This window comes from Uloborus diversus, chromosome 2, assembly GCF_026930045.1.
Source record: "Uloborus diversus isolate 005 chromosome 2, Udiv.v.3.1, whole genome shotgun sequence".
In the NCBI taxonomy this organism is placed as follows: Eukaryota; Metazoa; Arthropoda; class Arachnida; order Araneae; family Uloboridae; genus Uloborus; species Uloborus diversus.
The window spans coordinates 85,604,580-85,632,111 of NC_072732.1; the positions used below are offsets into that span (position 1 = coordinate 85,604,580).

General features: G+C 33.4%; 1 protein-coding gene across 2 annotated transcripts in view; it reads right to left on the reverse strand.

Moving 5' to 3' along the window:
• The window catches only part of LOC129235270 (heterogeneous nuclear ribonucleoprotein C-like), a 353,914-nt gene that overhangs the window by 78,128 nt on the left and 248,254 nt on the right, over window positions 1–27,532 (reverse strand). The window lies entirely within an intron of this gene.

The following is a 27,532-nucleotide window of genomic DNA, read 5'->3' on the forward strand; positions in this document are numbered from 1 at the left end:
ATGGAAGTGACTGTTGCAAATTCTACTATGATTGACTTTTGATACCTTATATCAAAAACCTGCGACGTTTAGTCACTAGAATCTGTGATTTGGGGTCTCCCACAGATCATCCTATTTAAGGGTCAAAATACCCTGTAATACACTCACTCCTGTTTGTGAAAATTGCACTTACGCGAGTGAGCTGAAAATTGCAGCAAATGTAAAGTAGGGCATGATATGCAAATGATTAGAATTGCACACCGGTAGACAATGCTTATGCTGAACAGCGCTCTCTGAACGGCGGATCGAACCGAATATAAATAGACGGCTGTAGCGATGTGTGTGTGATTATCGGTGGTTATATGCTAGAATAAACGTTAACTGAATCTTTACTATGCCTCTTCGACGAAAGAAAGCGAAATTTGAGCAAATTTCGAAGTTTGAACGGGGCAGAATCGTCGGCCATCGTGAAGCTGAATTGTCTTATCGTGCAGTAGCTGCTCGTGTGCAGCGTAACAGCAGCACAATTATGCGTGCTTGGAAGCAGTGGACGGACGAGGGTCGGACAGCTTGGAAATCCGGGAGTGGACCCCGAAATGAGAGGTCAGCTCGCGATGACAGACACCTGGTGCGTGTGGCACTGTCGGACAGCACAGCTTCTTCTAGACAATTGGCAGCACAGTGGTCAACAGCTGCAGGTGTGTTTCATTGTGTGCTTCATCAATTCGGAGACGTCTGCTGCAGCGTGGGCTGCGCGCAAGGATTCCTTTTTACAGGATTCCTCTCATGCAAAATCATCACCGCCTGTGGCTACGATGGGCCAATGTGCATAGGATCTGGCGTGCTGATTGGCAGCTGGTCGTCTTTTCTGACGAATCCCGCGTCAATTTGTGGCACCATGATGGCCGAATTCGTGTCAGGCGCTTTGCCGGTGCACGGGACATTCCGGAGTGCATTATCGAACGCCCCAGTGGACGAACACCTGGAGTTATGGTCTGGGGTGCCATAGCATATCATGGACGATCACAATTGCTACGAATTGTGGGAAATTTGAACGTTACCCGATACATAAATGAAGTTTTACAGCCCGAAGCTATTCCTTTCCTGCAAGGACTGCTAGTGGCTGTATTTCAGCAGGATAATGCCCGTCTACATGTCGCCAAGACTGTCAAATCCTACCTTGATTCGCAGCAGGTATATCTTCTTCCTTGGCCTACATATTCCCCGGATATGTCACCGATTGAACATGTGTGGGATTTCGTTGGGCGGCGTCTCGCTCGTGATCCTCGTCCTGTTGCTTCAACAGACGAACTTTGGTTGCGTATACAAACAATATGGAAGACTCTTCAGCAGGCAGATATTCAAACTTTGTTTCACTCCATGCCGAGTCGTGTAGTAGCTCTTATTGTTTCGTGAGGTGGTCACACAAAATACTATTTTCTATCTCTTTTTATTGTTTGTTTGGTTTGAAAATGTAATCATTTATTTGTACCATTACCACTCAACTGTGTATTAAATTTTATTCAACTATGATGCTTCCTTCATGGTGTTGCAATTTTCACAAACAGGAGTGTATTATGTGGCGAATAATTAAGTAAAAGAATTCTTACACGGAGGCAATGTATGCCACACAAAAACATTTATATAATTCTCATTGCTCCTGAAGCAAAAAAAAAAAAAAGGTGGAATTTCATTATATTTTAAAAATTAATTTTTTGCAGCAAGTAAAGTTATAAATGATCAATATACAGAAAGAATGCAGAGGTACCATAGATTTCGATAATGAAAACCCAACTATTCCACAAAAAGCATTTAAGAATAATATTTTCATAAAAAGTTCTTTAGCAGCCGTGTTTTTTTTTTTTTTTTTTTTTTTTTTTCCAAAAGTACTTTTAAAGTCAAATGATGACTTACATTTCGTTTATTTATTTAAGTTTGAAGTAAATAACTCTACTTTATTACTTGTTAAAATTGATTTAAGATTTCTTAAGAAAAAATTGGTGCAGATTCTCGAAGATGGTTTCTGGGATTTTCTCATCTTTAATTTATCAGTGCCTCGATGGTAAACAAAACCATTTTAAAGTGGTTGAAAAGAAAGGACAACTGTATAAAATAAAACTAAACATGCAATTGATTAAAATCGAAACCAGTGCATCTGACTCTAAAATATTAATACTTTCAAGTACTAAAATCTCTTCCGCACACAGTAAAAATAATTTATTTGTGCTTCCATGAAACGTAAAAATGGCTTCGAAACTAATAAACGAAATTATCCAATACAAGAAAAGCACAAAATATTTTCTTGTACCTTCAAATGGATATTGATCGAAAAGAACATTTATCGATCTATACGCTTCTATATTAGGTTAACCTTAGATGAGAAAAGAGTAGAGCACCACGCCTTTCTTTGACGTGACTAGACTGGTCACAATATAGGAAATTAAGAAAACTGCTTGAGAGTTGCGGTCAGGATTAGCCTAAATTATTGTTCTTTTTCTTGAACTCTTTAATAAATAATAAAAAAATACATATATATATGTATATAAATGAGGCAAACTTAACATGTGTGACACCCGGGGCGGTTTCTGGTGTGCCCCCCTCCTTCTTACAAATGCAAAAAAAAATAATAATAATGATAATAAAAATAATATTCTACGTAAACATAAAATTCGTACAATTTTCAGAAAAAAAACTACTCTGAATGCTTTTTATATAAATTGTACTACGTGCATGTGCGTTGAAAGCTCAAACAAGTTAGGGGGTGTATGAAATTGGTGGCCCTGTAATTATTTCAAACAGATGAAAGAAAATGGGTTTCAGTTTTTTGGTATGAGAGTTCACTACTTTGGTGGATATTTCGGTAATTAGGAATCTGGCGCGGTCGTCTCATTTTTTGGTGTAAATAATTTTATTTTGGCAACCTTGCTGATTTATAGTAACCCAACGTCAATAGATGTTTCCGATCTCTTTGTTTTGATTTGCGAAGAAAAATACCTCTCGCGCAGGCGCTGGAGCCAAAAATTGACGCCAATGAAGAAAGATCGCCGGATTCCCAATTATCGAAATAGCTCCCTACTTGGTCTAAGTGTTGACAATATGAACCTAATCCTGAGTATAGTATTCACACCATGATGTAGAATGATAAATAGAGAAAGGGGGGGGGGATTTTATTTTAAAATTTGTCGTCTTAAAAATGCATTTTAGTTTCAGTTTTTTCAAAGACTTGGCAATTTCACTTTGGGTGGCACGTCCAGATGGATGACACCCCGGGGCGCCCCCCCCGTAAAGACGCCACTGCACATATATATATATATATATATATATATATATATATATATATATATATATATATATATATATATAAGGCGTGAATTTAATTTCAAAGTTAACAGCCTATAAGATTTTTCATTCTGCTAAGTAAAAAGGTTTTTATTGGCATCATTGTTTCATAAGCTAACAGAATAAAAAGAATTTGCAATACTATTTCCTCTTTTAATGAAGAAATTTCTGTTCTCAAAAATAAACTTTTTAAACAATAACTTTTCTAAAAATCTAAAAATCTGGTTAAAAACATTTGCTCAAGTATAGCCTTCGATGAACATTTCGCTTCTCTTGAAACCGTTTAGCTGTGTAAATGTATGATACAACCGTGACAAACCGAGACCCACGTGATAACAGGCCAGACAACTCCCCTCCCCCCCGCTTCGTTACGCCACCAGTAGTCGATCTTTGAATTTGGCGCGAAACTTTAAAAAGCAGTGCAGTCTACCAGTTAAACAATAGTACTTCTTGGTCTGGTTGAAATAGATGAAATAGGAAATATTAACTTCGGCTGCACATTTTTGAATACAATACTGTTGGATTTATCTCATCCTTTCCACGTACCGGAATGTAGAGGCAATTAAAATATATATATATAATATAAGTGTCTGCTGAGTGAATTTGAGTCAGCGATTTCCGCTTCCGAACAACCTGCATGTGAAGAAAAAACCTGGGCGTCTCATGGAATAAATTTTAATGTTCGGAGGTAAGTACTTTTCTCAGATAAACAAATTTACATTTTATGCAGCTAAGATTACTTACGTTTTCCTCCATTACACGAACAATTGTCAGTTTCCTTTCTGATATCTTTGTCTGTAATTTGTAATTTTAGTATACTGCTTTAATATTTGAAACGGTTAACTTGCAACTTTTTATTTCTTTATTTTTTCAACTTTGTACACGCATTTATTCGAAATGGATTTTCCAAGCTGACAATATACATATATCAAAATTTTCTGCAGATATACTTGTTGCTATCAGAAGCAACGTAACTTGGTGTTGATATTCAGTTAATATGTAAGCAAGTTTATTGAAACAGGGTTTTAACTGAACTAATCTTATATTTTCCGTTTCTATTAAATTGTTTCATACGCTAGCATGTGTTATTTTGATCAAAAAACATTCCTTGATGGACTTCCGTAGTTCTGAGATAGAAGATTAGATTTGAACGCCGGAGGTCGTGGGTCCGATACTCAAACATTTCCCCCCAACTACGCCCCTGCAATGTTATTCAAACAAGCTGGTTCTGTGCGTAAATTAAAAAAATATATACGGTTTTTTTTCACTGTTGTCTTTAAGTTTTATGATATTTATGCACACATTGTGGTTAAGTTAACGGTATTCATAATTTCTGGGCTTGCGAAAGATTAGTTTTGAGCAGTGGATACACAACGTGTTTTTCCCAAATGCTCTGTGCTTGTTTGTTTATGTTTAAAAAGGGCAAAATATCTTGAACTACATATTTTTTGAACTCCTTGGGTGTTCTATTAATAAGCTTTCAGGAACTCTGAAACTGTAACATAAATTGAATTAAGGGGCTGTCTATAAAGTATTATGCAAACTTTTGAACAAATTCCCCCCCCCCCTCCTCCTTGTTACATGTAACGCTGTTCAACATGAGCATATTGTTATAAACAACGCGTGATGTCACACTTCTTGTTATCCCCTCCCTTCCCCCTGTCACAAAACTGTCACATTGATTTCCTAAAAGAGCATACTCAGCAAAATGTTGATCAAAATTTAACATATATGAGGTTTTAAGTATTAAAGAAAGTTGTTAAAATGGTCATTGTATGAAAAGTTTTTTGAAAAAGGTTACTTTGTCATCAATTAATGCTTTTTAAAATAATTTTTCAAAAGCCTAAAATGATGAACTATTAAAGCCCCCCCCCCCCCTCCCACACACACAAGAATCATTAGCAGCAGAAAAAGCTGAAAATGGAAAAATAGCCGAATTCCAGAAAAAAAAAAGGCTATTTAGATATTGAATACATTTTTTGGATGTACAACATACAGTATTCATGATGTTGTATTATACATTCTTTAATTAACGTTTTTCAAGTTGAATTCCTGTGTAATTTTTCGAGAGTGCCCACCGAAGGGGGGGGGGTCGGAATCATAGTCTCATAGTAATGATAGCTTTTCAACGGCTGTAGTTATAAATAACTGTGCCCTTGAAATTTTGAAGGCGGTGAAGATGTTTTGGGTTTTTTTTTTTTTTTTTGAAGTTTTCATAATTGAAGGGGGTAGGACACCGTCTACTTTGGGGGATGGCACCCAAGCATTCACGTCTTTTGAAAAGCATAAATTTGCTCAGCTAAGTTAACATTAATAATATGGTATTATGTACTTTAATTTGATGTTATGTCTTTGAAACATATTGCAGTCATGTTTCCCGTTTTCTTAAGTAAAAATGTCTATTTATTTTTTAAAATTTCATTTAATTCTTATTCAAATACAATAGTAATATTATTTTTTGTTTTGATGTAATTGTAAAATGAAAGTTCATTTATTTATTTGAATACTTCTTAAGACTTAATGTTCCAATACAATATACGAGTAGTTAAAATGCGATTAGTTAAAAAACAATTTCCAATGAAAAATAACACTGTTTATTTATCACTTTGTTTTAACATGATTGTAAAATAAAATCGTGTTTAGTTATTTGAATACTTTGTAATACTTATAAATGTTTTTATGTCAAATACTATGAATTAAGCTCAGTGTATTTTTTAATGTATGATTATCGGTTCCTTTTTATGTTTTCAAATGAAAAAGTAGAACTTGTAATGCTACTAAAATAACAGAAGTCAATAATAAATAAACCAAATAGTTTTATTTAACCAAAATATTATTTGAAGTGCTCACTTCCCAATATCATTGTGGATCGACAAACGATGACGTCATTTGCTAGTTGGATGGCCTTCCTATCTCGAAGGCCTCGGACAAACCATTTGGTTGGATCACAGATGTTTCTTTTGCACGTGGGAAACGGACGAATTGCGTGGTTTTTGGATTGATTTCTTCGGATACGGACTTGTTTTATTTAATTTGACTTTTATGTTGATAACAGCACTGATTATCGTTATGCTGAATACTGGATTGGTTTTGGTCGCATCGGATCTTAAGGTAAGATAATTTAAGCAGGTACTGTCCTGTGGGAGGCTAATTAGTGAAACTCGTTTTTCCTAATTAGTCGATGCGAAATCCCCTGCTTTTAATTTAAGGTTTAAGTTCTTGTTTATTGTTTAACATGTAGCGCGTTTAGCCCAATGTTACTCTGTATTGCATACACTGGAGCTTAAATACTCTTTGTAGTTTGTAGTTAAATTTTTTGGTCTTTTGACCAGAACTATTGAATCCTACACGGTTGATGAGCTCTGGATTCAACCTTTCGTATTTTTAACACGCTTTTATTAGCTTCACCTGTATGTATGTATGTATGTATGTGTCTTGTAACAGAATTTTGCAGCTCAAATTTCGCCCACTTCCTGCGATCGGATTCTTTTGAAATTTGGCACGTGACCTCAGACCCGATGATAATGCAATATTCTATAATCAAATTAATTAACTAACTCTTTTAATTGCTAGTTTCCTCCAATTTTAATCAATATTTTGGAATAAATTCAGCAATGTGAAAAAGGAAAAATTTAAAAAAATACGTTAAAAATGCTCGCAAAAATTATTTTAAAATATCAAAAAAATCCTTCAATTTTTCTGCATCAGACAAAGTTTGTTCCAATGTTCCAAGGTAATTAGAACATGAAATATAATTGTTTTTAACTAATTTCATGCCAAAATTTAGGTGAGCCTTCAATTGGAAATTCATTGCTGATTAGACCGTTGTTGAACAAAACTTTTATTCAAATGCATCTTAAATTTTCAAAGCAATGTAGATATGATTTCCGCACACCCGATGACTGAGATGGATTAGCTGGATTAGACAATTACTCCACAGGCAATTTATCAGCGAAGTTGGATGTTTTTAGAGCTCGGCTATTACACTTTAAGGGGTACAGTTGCTATTTTTCAAATTAGAGAGACCACGTTTCGAATGCCACCCGAGACCTTGAGTACTTTTTTGGAAGGGGGGGGGGGGCAAATTTCATGAATATAAAAGATTTTGAATAATGTTGAAATGAATATTTTTTCGTAAAACAAGTTAAACTAAAAAGAAGAAAATAAAATAATAGCTTAAAAAACAAATAAATACACGCTTTCGTAGAAAAATGAACTAAAAAGTGAAAAATAATCTTTGGATGATAGTAGTTGACCAATCACTTAATTTTGATGTAATACAAAAAAGCGTGGGGGGCTTCTTATCAGTTGTCTTGAATTTCTTCCATTTGTTGTCCATGCAGAAATGTAAATAGACAGCACCCTACGGTTTTTTGCATTACATTGAAATTAAGTGATTGGTCAACTACTATCATCCAAAGATATTTTTTCACTTTTTAGTTCATTTTTCTACGAAAGCGTGTTTTTTTAGTTTTTAATCTATTACTTTATTCTATTAAATTGCTGCTTGTATATTCCTTTTTCTCATCATTATTTTTCGCATAAAATGTTTAAGATTTGTTATTTGGCTTGTATACTTTTTATATTTACTTGGCTTTTTAGTTTTGCTGCGTTGCGCATCTGTGGGATTTTAGTGTGGTGTTTTCAATATTTTTCACTTTTATTATAATTATTACACACACACACACACACACACACACATATATATATATATATATATATATATATATATATATATATATATATATATATATATATATATATATATATATATATATATATATATATATATATATATATATATATATATATATATATAATTATGGACATTATGGCAGTTTTTACTGGGTGATAGCAAACATCTTAACAATCGAGAATATGAGGTACTTTATGGTCATAAACGAAATATTGACCCGCTACATGCACACAATGTCTGAAACGGAAGAATGGGAAAAAATCTCAAATTTATGACATAAAGAAGATTTTTTTCAACTTTTTTAATTTTAAAGAATGGTTTAAAACAGTTGTTGAATTTTGTGAAAAGTATCTTCATTACAAGTCTCGCAACAATGACATCCCACCAGCCGTCGCAACCTTGGCGTTGTCGTTTATGTTTAGTTAGACTTTAGTTTCTGTATTAGAAGAGAAATAAAGGCTGCAACTTTAAACAACGCTTTACACTTTTATTAAAAACTTAAATATCGAGTCAAATTGCCTTTTGTAATAAATTCGATCTGTTTCGCATCTGTCGGTTTCTGATTTTGTGTGCATGTTGCACGTCAAAAAGTCTTTTATGAACATAAAATATTGCATATTCTTGCTTGTTTAGCTGTTTTATATCATCTTTTTTTTCCCCTTTTTTTCAGTTAATAGAGGTGTTTTAAAGGTTAAATAGTAATTTCCAATTTAGAGATTTTTCAAAGACATTTATTTATTTAAAGTCACCAAACACTACCGTACCTACTCTGCTCAGGGTTTACCCTGACGTTTTGACCGAGTAGAAAAGAACATCTCACAATCTACCGTGCGCCTGCTGGTAAATTAGAATTGTTTGGACTAGGATATGCGTAAAATTTATTTCATTTATATTTTTTAAAGACGTGACAGATCTTACCTAAGTGTCCCGCAGACACATTAGATTTTAAAAACAAAAGGTGGCAAATGTAACAGGTAAAAAGCCGACGTTTTCATAAACAGACTAACGAATTGCTTTATCAACGAATTAAACTGCATTTTCCCCCTCTTTGGTTGGAAGTACAATTTAGAAGTCACCGCGAAAGCAAAGGTTTTTTTTTTTGTCTTTTTTTATGTTGGTTTGTGGTGTTCTTTGTTAATCGCAAACAAACCAAGTGCTTGTGCACTTATGTATGACCAAACATGCAGGACGGGAAACGTCTCTTTGGATTGAACCGTTGAGAGACCTACACTGCCGTGGGAAGGTTAAGCATCTGTGAAATGTGTGTCTGAAATAATTCAAGAAAGGCGTTTTGGTTCCATTCTAATCACAGGGAAATGCTTCCATTTGACGTTATTTCGTGCTTTATTTTCATTAGAAATAAAATAAGCCTGTACTGTAGAGCTAAAGTACAATAAATGAAAACATATCATATAAATGAAATTTGCAGCTACTGCGCTTTACCTTTCCACAGCAGTACAGCTTAAAGTAGGATACAAAGTAGTGAGTTTTAAATAATTACTATAATTGCATTTACCATCCATCTCTTAGCCGCATAACAAAACCGGAGATATAGCACGAAAGTAACAAATATGCCATTAGACGGAACTTTTCTCTTCAAAAACAAATGAATTAAACAAAAAACTCACAAACATGCACACTCTATCAAATTGATTTAAGAAGTTGTAACACTTTTAACTACACATTTTTTTCTTTAAATACTTTTTTTTTCTTCCAAAAGTACCTTATACAATATTGTTCAAAGATGCATGGCCTCTGGAACAAGCATACCAACAAATTTAGGACCATTCAAGACCAATGTAGGGAAGGGTAATTTTCTCTAAACTTCTAAATTCTTGTCTTTACTCCAAAAACAACAAATTAACTTGCATTGAAATAAAACTGACGCTAGAATGCTTTAACAACATGGTTTATGTTTGTAAAGCAAACTAAAAAAAAAAACTCTCTATTATTATTATATATTTAAAAATTTTACTTAATAACTGTCATTCCACTGTATGTCTCTACCTCTACTTTAAAGCAAAATTAATCCCTAAAGATTCCGGAAGCCATGCATATTTGTAAAGAAATTGTTGTTTAACCTATTAACAACTGTTATGCAATGTTTTAAAATAGAAAAATAAAGACTTTTCGAGTTTTGCACTATTTTTTTTAATGTACTTTGATTTTTTGTAATTCCCCTGTCATAGAATGGAATGAATGTTTCTCACATCTGATAATAGTTGTATTAACCCACAATTTAGTCTTTTATTTGTGGTTTCATCATAGAAATAATCTTAATTGATTCCTTTTGCAAAAACACACAGTCGAGTATACTGCCGTGTGCAGGTAAACGGCAGTATCTACAAAAATGAGTTTTTGAGATATTTGAAGAAACGCGTTTTTGATTTCCCACAAACATTAATAAAATATTAAAGTTTGATTTTAGGTGGTTCTATATGTTTATATCGAAATATTTTTTGGGTAATCTGTTTCATTTTGATTTTTAATCAAAATTTTGATTAATGCAGATACTGCCGTTTACCTGCTCTTCGCACTAGTAATTTTCATCCACTTTTGACTGGTAGTTAGCAGTAACTGCACAATATGCTATTGAATGACCAATAACTACAGATTCGACAAAATACGGAGCAGATACGTTATTACGAAGTATATTTATTGCAAAGTGAATAATATATTTTGTTTTAAAACATAAATAAATATCGTGTAGACACTTGACATAAATTTAAAATTAATGAATTAAATGTAACTTGAAAATAAAAAGAAAATTTTATTTTCTTGCATAAAAAATGCAAATAAATGCCTTTATGTATATATGTTGGTTTAAGAAAGATATAACTGAAGTATGTATCAAACAAAATGACCTACATACATTTGATAGAAGTTTAATGCAATAACATATACGTACCTACCCAAATACCAGATATACTTGCTTATTTAAACAGTCCTTGCTAAACAAACTGAGATTTCTAGTTTTTATTTTTTGACTTTAATAAAACGTTGAATATTAAAACTTTTTTTTTAACGCACCTCGAGCAATGTGTTGAGCCTGAGTTCTACGTCGTATTTTTATAGGCTGTCTTGGAAAACGGGCAGCATAATTTGCTATCTCCGCTGAAAGAACTTCAGCATTCTGCATGGAATTTCGAGTTGACGATGGATTGAATGAGTTCTCTTGCTTCGATTCATAGGCATATGTTTTGATTGCTTATGGCACTATCGAAAACTCTTTTATGTTCCTGTGTTGTCACTTGGCAACTGCATGATTCTTTAGGCATTTTTACAAATTATGAAAAATCGCTTAATGTTCCAATAAATCTCTATGAAAATTTAGGCAAAAGAAATGCTTCATATGTTAACAATGGCTCTCATTGAACAACTAAAATTGCAGCCGCTTAATATTAAAAATTTTGGAAAATATCGCTTGCGACAAAACAAAACAAATGGAACAAAATCGTTCTGTTGCTACACGTTTATTTATCGTCTGCCAAGTGTTGCTTGTGTTTGCTCGTATGTTATCTTTTATAACTGTATGTTAGAAAGAACTGATTTTGTTTTATTGTTTTTAGAACACGAATATGACGAATCAAAGAACATTTTTTTTTTAAATGTTTGAGGCCCGTGAAATTACAGAACTTTTTCTTCGACTTTATTTGAAATAAAGTATGGTTATTTTCCTCAAGTAATGGTTTAAGTTTCTCTTGCGCTGTAGGATGCCCGAAGTTAAATTTTTGAGATGCGATAATTCCCAATTTTGCCGATTGATAAAATACGACCTCCGCACGCATATCTACATCTGATGAGAAGCGACTAGGAATCATTTTTAAAAATGCAATATTGTCTCTAAATTTGCCGAATAAAGAATTTTTTGAGAGGCCACAAAATGACCTCCAATAGGGGTGCTATTGCTTGAGCTTAGTTTAGTTTTTAAAAAATCGTGAAAACTGTTTTTGCGTCTTGGTGCAAATTTTGGTAGCGATTCATTTTTGTTCCATTCTTCGGGCAATGGTTATGGACGGTATAGATCAGTAAATACATGCTACTGATTACCTGCACAATGCAGCGATAATCTCAATTACTGCTAATCACCACTGATTAAAAAATTGCTCTTATTTAGTAGCAAGTAAATAAAACTGACGCAGTAAGAGCATTCTGCCGATTACCTGCAAAATGTAGCAATAAAAGCAGTTACTGCTGTTTGCCTGCACACGGAAGAACGGAAACTTTCTCCCCTGGGCTGGTAAAGAGCAGTAAGTACATACTGCCGACTTCCCGCAAAATGTTGCGACAAAAGCAGTTACAACTAATTACCACTGATAAAAAGATGCTTTTTTTCTGCGGCAACCAAATAAAAATGTTTGTACCATAAAACTATATCAATATAGATATCAAAAATGCAAACAAAAAAAATGAAAATCGAAAAATCTGCAGTTACTGCCGTTTACCTGCACACGGCAGTATAATTGGGTGGTCTAAGGTAAAATCTTGTTAAGTATTTTTAATGAATGTTATTACCCTGTATCTGATAATTATTTTGATTTTGTAATAATCACTCATTGAGTGATTGACTCCTTTTTGCAAAGAGTTCTCCCACTTTACTTAAAGTGACATTTATTTATTTTTTGTTTGTTTGCAGTTATTACAATATATAAGTTAATTTTATTTTTTGTCATTCCCCTGTCACATGTAAGGGAACCATATGGCCACAATAACTCCTTTTTCACACCACAACAATGGATCTTTTTCAATTTCATAAAAAGAGAGTGTTTCCTTTTCCCACAGAAATTATAATACCGTCAGTGAAATGCATTATTCCCTTTAACTGTCATTCCCCTATATCAGTGAATTGCATTCCTTGCCTTGTCCAAATTGCGCTGTTTAGGGAAAATGACCCAGAAGATATTTCCCTACATGCTAGGCAAAATCACCTAAGCTTTGCATAGTATTTAAATAAAAACAGATACTCATGCAAATACTTTCAAACAAAATGATAATAGTTTTAATTTAAAACGAACATTTTAATCTTGGAGTTCATATTTTATTAAATTGTGGTATCTCAGTATATAAATGAGAAGTTGCAAATGATCTTACAGAATTTCCAATGAGTGTCCAAAACATCATAATGATAGTTAAAAATTAATTGAAGAAAGGAAATATTTCCGGAAGGATGGAACTACTTCCCATTTGGAACATTCCAACTACATCAGGAATGCGCATATTAATATTTACTTGTCGGAAAACTTCACATTCTTTCGCAGTATTTATTACTTTTAAACATTGTGAAATGCGTGCAATGGTAAATGTTTTCCGTTTTAATATGATGCAGCTATTTGTTTTGCGCGACGAAAGAGCTTCTGTAAATGTTGCCAGTTGTATTAGTCCCAGTAAAATTATTCTTAAAGAAAAATTTGAAAAATAGTTTAGTGTGTAATGTTTAAGAATAATAATTCATGAAATTTCATACGTTGTTTACTGAGGGCTTCAAAAAAATAAGGGTTTAAAATTTGTAACTTCCTCAAAATGGTTCTGAAACGGGAATGCTAAATAAATCATGTACTGTGTGCTGCTATAAAATAAATTTGACTTAAAAATAAATTTAGAAAATAATTTTTACCATACAGATCGAAAATAAAATTACGCATTCATATTACACTAAATTTTTACAACAGTAACTAAGCATTCATTAAAACATGTAAAACTTCATACAAAAATACATAATACATTCAAGCATATTTATCAATGCAGTTTGTACGATTGATAGTAATTTTGTGATGTAAAATTTAAATCTAAGTTGATTATTATTTTATTTATATAATTGTTATTTTTACTGTTAAATAATGGAAGAATAAAGATATCAAGTTCTCTCATGATGATGGATTCTTTAACGAAGATGTTTATAAAAAGAGTTACCTAACACTTAAGCTGAATATTTTGATTAGATTGTAACTCGTTATTATGTAGCAGATTATATTTCATATACTTAACGTTTACTGCCAATCATTATTTTTAGTACTACCATCTTCCAGTGTATTAAGAACATTTAAAAATGATTTTACTTTGTTACCAAGCGAAGATAAATAATAAGACTGAGTTAAGTGTAACAATACCTAGGAAACTGTCTTATTGATTTTGGCATTTAATTTCCTTAAGGTTGCACTTTACTGTCAATCAGTAAATTTGTAGTTAAAACAATAAACGTATTAAAAAAATTAACATTTTTAGTAAACTTACTCTTAAATAAAAAATGATCAAATACGTTTTGAGCTGCAATGTGACTTAAGTGAAACACCAACGTATATAAAGCACAAATTCTCAAGAAAATACATCATATAACTTATTTTGAGGCTACTAAGAAGCCTCTTCATCAGTTGAAAAAGCTCATTCACACAGCAAAAATAGTCGTGAAAGGCCACTTATCTCATGGATTTTCTAATTAAAGGCATCTAGGGCATCGATTAGTTAAAGAAATTTGTACAAAATGCTTCATGAACAATTGATAGTTAAAACTGAAAATCAATTAGATTTTCATTGAAACTTTGTGAAAGTTAAAAGCAATATCCTATCGTTTAGACACATCACTGAGCATTTCAGGGTCTTGTTGGTGTTTTTGAAATACATTGAATCGCCATTGTTATTGGGAAATAAGCATGAATTTAAACGGTAAAAGTTGGAGAATAAAATTGTACAGTAAATGAAAAATGAATTGATTTTTCTCCAACATTAATATTGCCTTGCAGCAAAATCTTGTATTTGTGCATTACAACAAAATGTGAAAAGATTGATTCATTCAAAAGCTCTTAAAAGAAGGAAACTTAGATAAAAATGCTGCGATAATAATGCGCAGGAAATATAAAGAAAATGGCTTCTTCCTTACAGCGCCTAACTTAGAAAAAGAACGTTTAATTTACCTATCATTTTGAGGTAATCGTAGAGGTATAAAATGCACCTGTTTTTCCTACTCTCAGTAATCCGAACGAGAAAGTAGCTTCCTTCATCACTTCATTCCCAATTGCTTCATTGTAATTTTTGTCAATTATTTCTTTAATTTTTATGTTTTCTAATTTTATAACTACAGTACAATGAATCTATTTTAAATTAAAAAATCAATTCGATACGAAACCATTTTGATGCAACAAAAGAGCCAAATTAAGCCTTTTTTTTCATTTTAAGTGTAAGCCCCCCCTCCCCCACAACCTTTATAACACATTCCAAATAGTGACTTTAGGTATTGTTAAGAGATTATTTATAGTTAATGCTAGAGAACCAGAGAAGTTTAATATTTAGTCTTTATAAATACTTCGTTCATACAACCTTTAAAATTTAAAAAAAGAAGATTATAGAGTGCCTCAAATTCTTCTTTAAAAATAATTGGTGCAAAAGATATTAACAAAACACAACAATCTCCTTCACACTTTTTTCTTAGTTTTCAAAAAGGTACAGAAAAAAAGAAAAACTAAGAATCGATTCGAAAGATTCCGTTAGTGACGTGCTCAGGATTACTTTTTCAATATCTGTGAGGAAAAAACAATTGAGTGATATTGCTCTGAACGAGTCACGCCATATGTCCTTTTTGTTGGCAATTGTCTCCTAAATGAATTGCGCCGCAAGAAAAATAGTTTTGAAATATTTGTTTTTAAAGAAAAATAAATAAAAGCCACTTAAAATGAAGATTATTTAGTGTCGGAAAAAACTTTGTGCTCCGATTTCATTTTGTTTTTCTCTCTGATCTGTTGCAAAAGGGAAAATATATTTTAGGCTATATCAGACAAAATAAATGAATCAATAAATAACTAACTTACATAGTTAATTAATTATTTGATTTGTACAGAACTTGTTGCGCATGCTTTTATAGAAACATACAAATTTTTTTTAATTTATGCAAAAATATTATTTGAAACTTATTATAAACAATACTTCCATTATGTAAATTTTACAGTTCCAGCAAGAATAGATATTTCCCATTAATTTCAAATTTTGTGCTAGCAATGAAAAAAAATCTAGTTTCTGTAAAAATTGTTGACGCTATTATTAATACTGTAAAAATCTTCGCTACGTCGGAAAACCAAACCTTCAAAAATTGAGAAACAAAATTTTTTTGAAAATTTTGATCACACTGTCAGATAGCACTGTAGAAAGTTGAGTTTTTAAAGTGCACGATGTAAAGAAAAGAATAAAAATCGTTTGTTCGATTTTTTTTAGCCTTCCCGTCAAAGCTTCGTGGTTTGATTGCTTATTCTGAAACTCATTTGGGGACAAATGTATTATTAATTGACTCATCAAAATTATATGGTTTGATATCTTATTCTCAAAATAGTTTGCTGAATTTACATCAAGTAACTCGTGAAACTTGGTGGTTTGATTTCGTATTCTCAAAGTCGTTTGTTAATATTAACTGCTCAAAGCTTTATGGTTTTATTTCAAAAAGTCTTTTGCTAATTTGTTATTTTCTGACTAATTAAAATTATATGGTTTGATTTAAATTTTTTTTTAAGAAAGGGGAGCTCCTGTAAATACAATCCTTGAAAAAGTCTGATGCACTCTGCAAATAATCTGCAAAAAACCGCAAAGTATTTGATTCATGATTGTACAACTGAACGAGAAGAGTTCTTTTGCAATAAATTTTATTTTGCCACCACGAACTTTTAAAATACCATTACTTTACTAAATGTATGCCATTAGTATCCCGAAGGGTATATTTCTACAAACGTCTTAACCTCCGGATGTTTTCTACTACTTCCATCGTTCTTGCATCAAGCAAAAGATCCAAGGGAGTTTCGGAGACACGGACGAAATATAAATGAGTATAAGAAATGTGCCGAGAAAACTATTGACGAAGAAAAAACAGCCGTCTTTCGTGTTCCGAGTAAAAAGAGAGGTAGCAATCCATCCGTCAAGCTTGCTTTCTTGCAGGCGCTAGAGTGCGTGACTTCTTCACTGTTTTGGCACAAACCTCTGTGAGTCATTGCACAAGTCCTTGCCTTCGTTTTTTTTACCACTTGAGCTCCGAAATTTTCATTTTTCCCTGAATATATTCGTTTTAGAACCTGAAACGGTTCATTCGTGTGTCTTGTCTGTTACAGGAAATATGTCTTGCATATAGGAAAGGGTTGGTTTAAATTTTTTGCACGTTGGTTAAGGTTTTGGGTTTTATTTGTTGTTGTTTACGTTCCCATAGTAAAAAAAAACAGTACGGAATGATTAACTGCTTATAACTAATCTTTGTTACAAATTGATCGTAGCAAAATATTGTTTACCAATGGGAAAGGTTAATAGCAAGTTGTTTTGGGTTGTTTTAATTTTTTTGCACGACGGTTTAAGTTTTAGGTTTTATTAGTTGTTTACGAGCCCATAATTTGTAAACAATACGGAAAGATTAGTTGTTACTGGCTCTAGAGGTTGAACTTCTTTAATTTTCTTACTGCTGAGACATCACAAGCATATTTACTGCCCAAGGAGAGGAAACAGCTCAGAGCACTGGTGGATTTTGGACTCATGACTTCCGACATATGAACCAAAGCTTCTACCACAGATCGACCGGGAACACAGGTTATATTTTCATTTGGGTATTGTGTCCGAAATTCGTGAGACCTGTATACGAGCTATTACACTTTTGGTTTGGTACCAATGGAAATAAATGGACCACATATATGGATGCCTCAGTAGCCAAATCGATTAACTCCTTTAAAAAAAATCCTCATTTCTGCTTTAATAGTGCTTAATCAATGCTTAGAATGTGAATTTATATTAAACTTTTGGTTCAGTACATTTCTGATCCTGCGATGGCAGAAAATGTAACACGAGAGCCCATTCACTCCTATGGATAACACTATCTTCTTCATCACTTTTCTCGACTTTTTGTTTTATGGAGTTAATCGATTTGGCAAATGAAGCATCCATATATGACACCACTTCAGACCCCGTTAGCATGCATCGCGTGTTTAATACTTCAGACGGTACTTTTCTTAATGCACATTAAAGAAGCATCGTGCACATAATGTACTAGGTTTCGAATCTCAGCTGAGCAGTATCCCATGGGACGTTGAAGTTGTTTGTCTTTTCTATGTAATGAAAACCAACAAAAGTGTTTATTATGTAAAAGTATAGAAGGTACCACACTGAAATTAGCAATGCGATATGTATTATAACTAAGGGTTCTGGTAAATTGATCCCTCCTCAGCCCTTGTGTGCCTAACAGGTGTAAATTGTTTACGTGTGAAAGAAGAGGAAAATAAATATATTGAACACTTGAAAATTAAATGTTACTGCAGACAAATGCACGTCCACTGAGTTAAAAGTCTTGGAAAATAAAATATATGCTTATATCAGTAGAAAAATAAAACTACTACTATTCTAAACTACAGAACACATTATTGTTTTACCATAATCAGACAAGTCCGGAGGGAAAAAAATTCTTTTCTTCAATGTGAACATTTTTAGTCTTCGTAATATCTATTCAAGGTTGTGAATTCACCATTTATTCCGTGCATTTTCAGAGAAATAATCCAAGAAACATAAAAAATTGCTTTTCTTTCCTTTTTTCTTTTTCTTCTTCTTCTTCTTCTTATTATTATTATTATTTTTTTTTTTTTTTTTTGAAAACTTCTTTAGGCGCATAGAGCATTTTTGAGGAGGATTTATGAAATATAACTTATTTTTAAAGGTTATACATCTATTTCACGCTGACAATTTTAGCCATAATTTGAGAACATTTTATGAGCAGTTCCTTGGGATTTAAATAAAATTCTTATACTTGCAACTGTTCCCCAATGTAAATCAACTTAATTTCACTTTTAAAAAACTCATACGTTGATAAGCGAAAAAACATTACAATTCAAAACAATACCTTTAAACACATGCATTACACTCAATTTAATTTCAAACTATTTCTAACTTTAGATGCTAGACAAATTAAAATGTCTGTTAATTAAGTAATGTGAAATCGCTTTCTTATTTCAAGTATTAATTAAAACTTTCACTCTTTTAGGGTTTAATTATGTCTTTCGACACTTTAAATGACAAGGGGATTTTCTTTAAAAAATGTAGATTACTAATTGCCTGTCTACTTTCAGTAATTAAACGAGATCCGTTGGAGTTAAAAGTATCCTTTGAATCGCTAGATTGACAGTCTTACAAATAGTTACGAATTCCTTAGTAAATTTTATCTTTATTATTTTAAAGACTGTTTGAACATTATTGACATCAAGGACGGAATCCTCGCACAAATTAAAGTTACTTTTAAAATCGTTTCCTGGATTTTGAAATTCAGTAAAACCCCGGTACAACGAGTACCAACACACCGAAACATACAGTCAAACGAAATTAATACTTAATTTTCAATTTAATTGTCATTAAATTGTTTGAATCCTATTACAACGAAATCACACTACAACAATGTGAATTTTCGGTCTATTTAGTTAATTAGATTTTACCGTATTGCTTTTCGAGGTTTAACTGAAACTGTTAGCAAACTTATTCATTGGATTAATTTCTGTATTTATTCAGTTTGTTGAATCAAGTTTTTTTGTGCTCATGATACATTTCTTATACCTACATAAATGATTCGTTACTTTTCGTATAATTCTAGTGAATTTACCAATATTTTGGGATGATAGAACAAAGTGATGACTAATAATATGTTGCTACAAGATTTGCCAACACATGCTGCTAAACATACTAGCTCTAAATTGTGACTTTGGAAGAAAAAAAAGGTAAAGAACGAATTTTGCAAAAAAAAAAAAAACCGTAAGGCGTAAAAACGTTGAGCCCTTTTTTTTTTTGATATGAGCCAATTTTTTTAAGTAAATCTATATACATTTTAGAGGCCAAAGAAATAATCAAACCGGTTTTTTTAGAAAAATTATAAAATGTTTAATACTTTTGTAACTCTTAATTTTCAGCTCAGTCTATGCAAACTCCTCAAGAAAAGTAGACCAAAACATTGAAAATCATGCACTCTTGTCATCAGACGATCGCGGTAACCTTGTCGTTATACTTGGAGGCACGATAGTTTGCATTTCCCTCACGAGAGAACTATATGCCACACAGAAAGACAAGTTTTAATATTTTGGTGCTTGTGTTACTCTTGTTACTTAATGTTTTTTCATTAGTGCAAACTACTAGTACTTTAGAACAAAACATAAATCATTCTCTTTCTTTTAGTATTGACGAATAAGATATACTGATCACTGGATGAACAGCTTCTAGAGAATAAGCAGTTAATAATTTGTTTTTAAAAATAAAGGATCAGAAGATATTTTCTTGGTGGAATCGGCGTCAGGAACTTTCTGTGTCATTTTTACTTTCTTCTATATCTAATATATAGAAGAAAGTATTGGATTCGTCGAATTTTCGAATTTCGAATTTTGACGGATTCGAACGTTTTGAGGTGTGCTGAGTCCATTTCGACTATTTTTGGAAAATGTCTGTTTGTCTGTGTGTATGTGTGTGTGTGTGTATGTGTGTGAGTATGTGTGTCACGTCTGTGAGTGACCAGTTTTTTTGTGGCCGCTTTACAGCAAAAACTACCGCATGAAATTTAACGAAATTTGGTACACATATGTGCCCCTATGTGAACTTGTGCCCATTGGTTTTTGGCGCGAATTCCTCCAAGGGGGGTGGAGCAATGGGACGTTTTTTGAGTTACACGTGCTTGCTATTCCTCAGGAAGTAACTGGCGGAATCAAACAAAATTTGGTCCACATGTTGCCCCTAACAGGAGCAGATGTTGATTCAATTTTGGTGTCAGTAGCTCAAACGGGGGTTGAGTTATAGAACGTTTTTTGTTGTCAATTGTGACTGCTGTATCTCAAGAAATAACGAACGGAAACAAACAAAAATTTTTTGACAAGTAGCCCTTAGTGGGTATAAAAGCTCATTTTATTTTGGTGTCAACAACTGAAAAGGGGGGTAGCGCAATCGCCCGTTCTTTTTTTCCATTGTGAGTGCCTTATCTCAAGAAGTAAAGCTACGTTCTGGTTCAAATTTGGAATATATGTGAATCCATACGTAAACAGGCTTTGGTTCAATTTTGACTCCAATCGCTCCAAGAGGTGTTGATTTTTTTTTTTTTTTTTGCGAATCAAAATAGCTTTATTAATGCAACAATAAGAAAGATAAATCGTAATAGATTGTCGTCTGCATATTTCTCGTGATTTTAATTGTATGGAAATGATCGGAAATATTATCTCAATGATTTAAAATTTTTAACTGTTGCCATCTTATGTTTGTTAATAAATAAAATATTTGTAATTAATTCAAGCAAGGCTTTTAAAATAACTTTCAATTTTCGCTCTTTGCTTTGCTTTTACAATAATTCAGACATTGGGATGGTCGTCAAGTTTTTGCATGTGTCATTTTGTTTTTGTTAGGAATATTGCTTCCTCGTCAAGCATGAGGAGGGATCAAAAAAGGAAAGATATAGAAGAAAGTTTCGTAATGGCCACAACATACTAGCAAAGTATCTTTGATACTAGTTCCTTTTGTACACTGACAAAAAGCGCAGTTATGTTAGAAAAGCATTAAAGATGCCAGTTACAGCATTATACATGTTATAACGTGAAAAGTCTACATAGAGCGTTGCTATCCACTATGTTTTTTATTAACTTTGTTTAAAAGTAAATTGCTGAAATGCTCAATCGAAAAGAGCCAAATTTACCCATCACACTTATGTCTCAAAATAAATTTTACTGTATAACATGATTAAACGTTATGATATAAATGAGCAAATAGATAATGTTTTCAACTGCGTAGGATTATATTTTGATCCGGGATCATTCAATGAACCCCGCTAGCCTTAAAGTTAGCTCAGGAGACGCGCGTTCTGTCGGGTGAACAGATAACTTAAACAGTCAGTTTTCATCACTATTATGAAGATTATGCTCCCTTTTATAATGTGTGTTTCTTGTTAGACTACCCACTCGTATCGAATCCATTTGCATGTTAATAGGTAAGCCAAATAGAGAGGGTGCATAAAATCTAATGGAAAATCGATCTCCAACGGCGCACAGAATAGTTCTACATTAGTCAATAATACAAGGATGAACCGATGGTTATCTGTTACTGGAATCAAGGTAATTAGCTTAGTTATACTGTGTAGAAATTACATGGTATGGCATATGCGTTTAACTGTTTTCTGTGTTGCTGCAGTTTATTAATGCTTATTAACTGGCAAAAAAATCAATCACTTTGTAATTTTTCTGTGTGAAAAACATTTAACCAGGAACTTGTTCAGTAAAATTTAAAACAAAATATAAAATGTGAATTTTCAACCGTGCACCGCAGGCAGAAATTTACAAGTTTTGTGTATGTCAAGGAAAGCTGGCTTACAAGTGACGGTGAATGAAAATTATTTGTTATCGCACTTACTAAGAAAAAAAACTGAAAAGACTCATTTTTTGCTTTGAGCGTTTGAATCAGTGAGATTGATACACGAATGGGATTGTTTACCCTAATCAAGAGCGAATAGTTTTTATTTGTATTTAGGAGTAGCATCAAGGCAAACACGACAAGCTCCAAAATCCATTTCAAAGGTCCATTTCATGTGACGGAACGGAACATTTGAAGTAGTTTTCTCACTAGATTTTGTTCCATGAATGCAAATAATACAAGCTAAAATTTTTATTTTTGATAGCAGCAGTAAAAATTTGTCATAAGAACCATGTAGAACATCAAAAGTTAGTCAGTTTGACAAAAATAATTAAACGACATTCAATAAAATGCCCGTGGCGGAACGGGCATCATAAGAGTCCCGTTTCGTCACGAGCATTTTATTGCCTATTATTCCTTTTTACTTCCTTTTACAAAAAAGGAAGTATTGTATTCGCGAAAAAATTTTCACTCAAAAATCGCCCTTAATTTCCATTTTGCTCACCCCCAAATGAATGTTGAGTTTTTTTTTCGATTCGACCACATGCGGAAAAGTGCCTAAGAATGTATAGACACGCGAAATATCCATTTTGACCATCACCGAGGTAATTACGACTTTTCTCGTAACGTCTGTATGTATGTGCGTATGTGTGTATGTGCGTATGTGCGTATGTATCTCGCATAACTCAAAAATGGTATGTCCTAGAAAGTTGAAATTTGGTACATAGACTCGTAGTGGGGTCTAGTTGTGCACCTCCTATTTTGGTTGCATTCGGGTGTTTCTAAAGGGGTCTTTTGCACCTTTTTGGGGGGAAATCATTGTTAATTTCGATGCAAACTCAAGTGGTGTTATAATTTGGCGGTCACTTGGCGATATATCGCCAGTCTTTTGGTTGCCAAGTTTTGTCGCCAACTTGGCGAAAAATTTGGCGATTTTTTTTTTTTTTTTTTTTTTAATCTGCTTTCAATGTGGCCATTGCTAGTGATATTTAAAGAGTTAGAGAGAGAATCCCATTAAAATTGCAATGATAGGGAAATAGCATTAAATTGGTGTAAAAGGAAGTCATGTGATGCACACATCAGCTCGTTTTTATTTATTTAAAAACGATAACTTTTAATGATCTACGGAATTCTTATAAAATATTCTTACTGTTGCTATAAAAAAAAGTTCTAGCTTGTTTTATTTGGATTTATAAAAAAAATATATACTGATAAAACTACTCCAAAAATCCCGTTCTGTCACACGGAATGGCCTAAAGTTGTATATTCTTGAATTTTTCCGGGCGGGGGAAGACTCCCACTTTTTAAAATTCGAAACTACTCACAACTAAGACAAATCTGGAAAAACACATCCCACCAAAAACATTCTGTAAAAAACTAGCCAAGTCTCGATGGAACTGTTTGTTTATCTCTAAAAAGTAATGAAATCTAGACAAAGTCATGACAAGTCGAAGGTTCCTTACTGCGATTTCTTTATTGTTATAGTTAATGTTGTGTGACTTGGCCGTTAAACATTCTTTATACGTTAGTGGGTACAAGTCAATTTTGTTTACACGTTTTCCAAGTGGCAATTTTCCATCGTCAATGGGTAGCGGTTCTGGCGAAGGATTGGTGCAATCGTGTCATGGAGCACCTGGTTTTGTACCCTTTTGTACCCTTTAACGGCCAAGTCACACAACATTAACTATAACAATAAAGAAATCGCAGTAAGGAACCTTCGACTTCTCATGACTTTGTCTAGATTTCATTACTTTTTAGAGATAAACAAACAGCTCCATCGAGACTTGGCTAGTTTTTTACAGAATGTTTTTGGTGGGATTTCACTTCTTTTTGTAGAAACATTTAATTTGTGTAATATTCGAGTAGACTAAAGTTAGGCTAAATTAAATTAGAAGATATGTCCCACTACGCTGGACTTTTGCAATGACAGTCGATTTTTTTATGTACCAATAGTAGAAGGGGGCATTACCATATCTCTAATACAGCTGAGACCAGCTGAGGGTTCTTCATTAGATACTTCAGACTTTCGATTTTTGACATCAAATGAAGCGGCCAACCAAGTTGAATATTTTTTGTAAAGGCGGCATGTCGATCTCTAATAGTTTGGTTGGGCTCTTGTGTTTTCTAATCAGGGTCACTCCAGATCTTCGATTATCTTAGTTTTTATAGTTTTCCCTTTATGTGGCCATTAAACCCTAACTCTGTACCAAATTTCAACTCTCTGAGTTTATGGGAAGTACTAGTTCTATTTTGATGATCATGAGTGAGTGAGTGAGTGTCATAAATGCGAAACTTTGCTTCCGCTTAACTTCGGAACTAAATGACCTACAGACTTGAAGTTTCGGATTTTAAGTATGTGATTATAGCTTACTGGATGACAAAAATTTCTGCGTTCTGGTCTGATCAGAAGGTTCTCAAATAGGGGCCTGAAAATGCGGCGAAATGGTTCCAGTAAAGGATGGTACGGCAGTGTTTGCTTCGCGCTAGACTTGGCGGGGGCACTGCCGTGCCCCCCGATCAAACGCCTGGACAACAAATCACAGATCCTTACAATGAAATAATCCAAAAAAGGCTGTATTTTGTCCCTGATACACTTATTTAAAAATACTAATATGTGTTAAACTTTTATTTAACGAGCTGATGTGTGCCTCACATGACTTCCTTTCACTTCAATTTAATGGCATTTTCAAATTATTGGGAATTTTAATGTGATTCAATAGTTTACTCTCTAAATATTACCAACAGTGGGCAAATTAAAAACAGATTTTTTAAAAAAAATCGCTAAATTTGTCGCCAAGTTGGCGAAAAAAACTGGCGAACAAGACTGGCGATATATTGCCAAGTGGCCGCCAAATTGTAACACCACTTGAGTTTACATCGAAATTAACAATGATTTCCCCGAAAAAAGGGGAAAAAGACCCCCTTAGAAACACCCGAATGCAACCAAAAGGGAATGTGCACAACTAGACCTCACTAGGAATCTACGTACCGAATTTCAAATTTTTAGGACATACCGTTCTTGAGTTATGCGACATACGCACGCACATACATACGTACATACAGATGTCACGAGAAAACTCGTACTAAGTCGGGAATCGTCAAAATGGATATTTCGCGTGTCTATACGTTCTTAGGCACTTATCTACGTGTGATCGATTCGAAAAAAAACTTAACATTCTTTCGGGGGTGAGTAAAATGGAAATTAAGGTCGATTTTAGAGTGAAATTTTTTTCGCGAATACATTACTTCCTTTTTTGTAAAAGGAAGTAAAAAGGCACGTAACGAATAAAATAACGCAAACAAGTAAATGAAAATGAATTTAGATCAGCAGAGCGTTAACGTGCAGCTCAAATACATGCAATGTGCATTGATTAAATAAAGATAACTACAGACCCAATGGTGCAGACCCAACAATATGCCAAGGGAACAACTTATTTTGTCAAATGACGATGATTTCGCCAGATATAACTCTAAATTTTGCCGAATGATGGGACTTTTTGCCGAATCGTCAGACAAAAGTTTGTCAAATAACTAAATTTTTTGAAATCACAATCCATCGGGGTTCCCCTGAGTACAAATATAGATGTTGAGAGAATAATCCAAGACAAGAGATGCATATGGAATATACTTCTCAACATATAAAGATCTATTCACAAAAGCAATATAGTCCAAAAGATTTTTCTTTACGATGCATAAAAAAATGCTAAAAGAAATGGTTTTCTCGAAAAGAGCTTGGAAAAAGGACAAATTTCGGTTGAATCCATGACTAAGCGCCCTATTTCTTCTACCATATATCCCCGATTAGGAATCCTTTGTTACCATGGTACTGCATGTTGGAGCAAATAAATGTCTTTATTAGGAGTCCGAGAAGCTTAGAAAGTCCGTCTTTTTCTTTTTATTTTCTGTGTTTCTAAGCAGATTTATGAAACAAAGTAGTTCGCGTTTATTTAAACTAAAAACGTAGTATTCTTCGAAAATATAAAGATGACTCTAAGGTAATAAAGTAAATACCAAATATATAATGGTATTACGTATGTAAAAAAAAGGACTAAAATAAGAGAGTGCAATGAGCAAGAGAGAAAGAGAGAGAGAGAGAGAGCGTTATCATTTAATTTCGTCCAAATAACTGAAGAAGTGGAATACAATTTTCAAAATATTATTTAAAAAAAAGAAAAATTATTTTGAATTTTGATATCTTCAATTCAAATTATGTTTTTCGTAATCACGAGTGTGTGTATGTATGCGTGTGTGTTTGTGTGTGGGGGGAATGTGTGTTTGTGTGTAGGTGGTATATGTATGTGTGTGTAGGCATGTGTGTTTGTGTCTGTGTGCTGGCATAAGTGTGTGGGTAGTTGGGTTTATGAATGTGTGTGTGGGGGGTATGTGTTTGTGTGTAGGCATATGTGTTTGTGTCTGTGTGCAGGCATGAATGTGTGGGTAGTTGTATGTATGTTTTTGTGTGTGTGTGTATGTGTAGGTGTCTGTGTTTGTGTGTGTATGTGTGCGTGTGTGTATGTGTGCGTGTGTATGTAGTTGTGCATGTATGCGCGTGTGTGTAGGACATCGACGCAAACTGGAGACGGCTTTCGCTATAGGAGCAGCATCGTGAGGAGCCGGTCGACGGTGATGGTGCGGAGGGTGGCGGCGGGAAAATAAAATGATACGACGCCAAAAACAGTCAAATGAAAGCAATAAGCAATCGTGATTGCTCAAAAACAACTTATGTTTTCTAAAAATGAAAGTTTTCATTGGTGTAGTTTTGATGTAAACTACACGACTATGATAGTAACTTATTCTGCCGTGGGAAGATAAACGGCAGTATCAGCAGAAATGAGTTTTAGAGATATTTGAAGAACTGTGTCTTGGATCCAATACTAACAATATGGAAATGTTGGAATGGGACTTTTTTTTTACTTCCTTTTACAAATATGGAAGTATTGTATTTACGAAAAATTTTTCTTCAAAAACCGACCTTAATTTCCATTTTGCTCACCCCGAATGAATGTTGAGTTTTTTTTTTTTTTTCGACTCGACCACACGTAGATAAGTGCCTAAGAAGGTATAGACACGCGAAATATCCATTTTGACGATTCCCGAGTTAATTACAACGACTATTCTCGTGACGTCTGTATGTGCGTATGTATGTGGCATAAC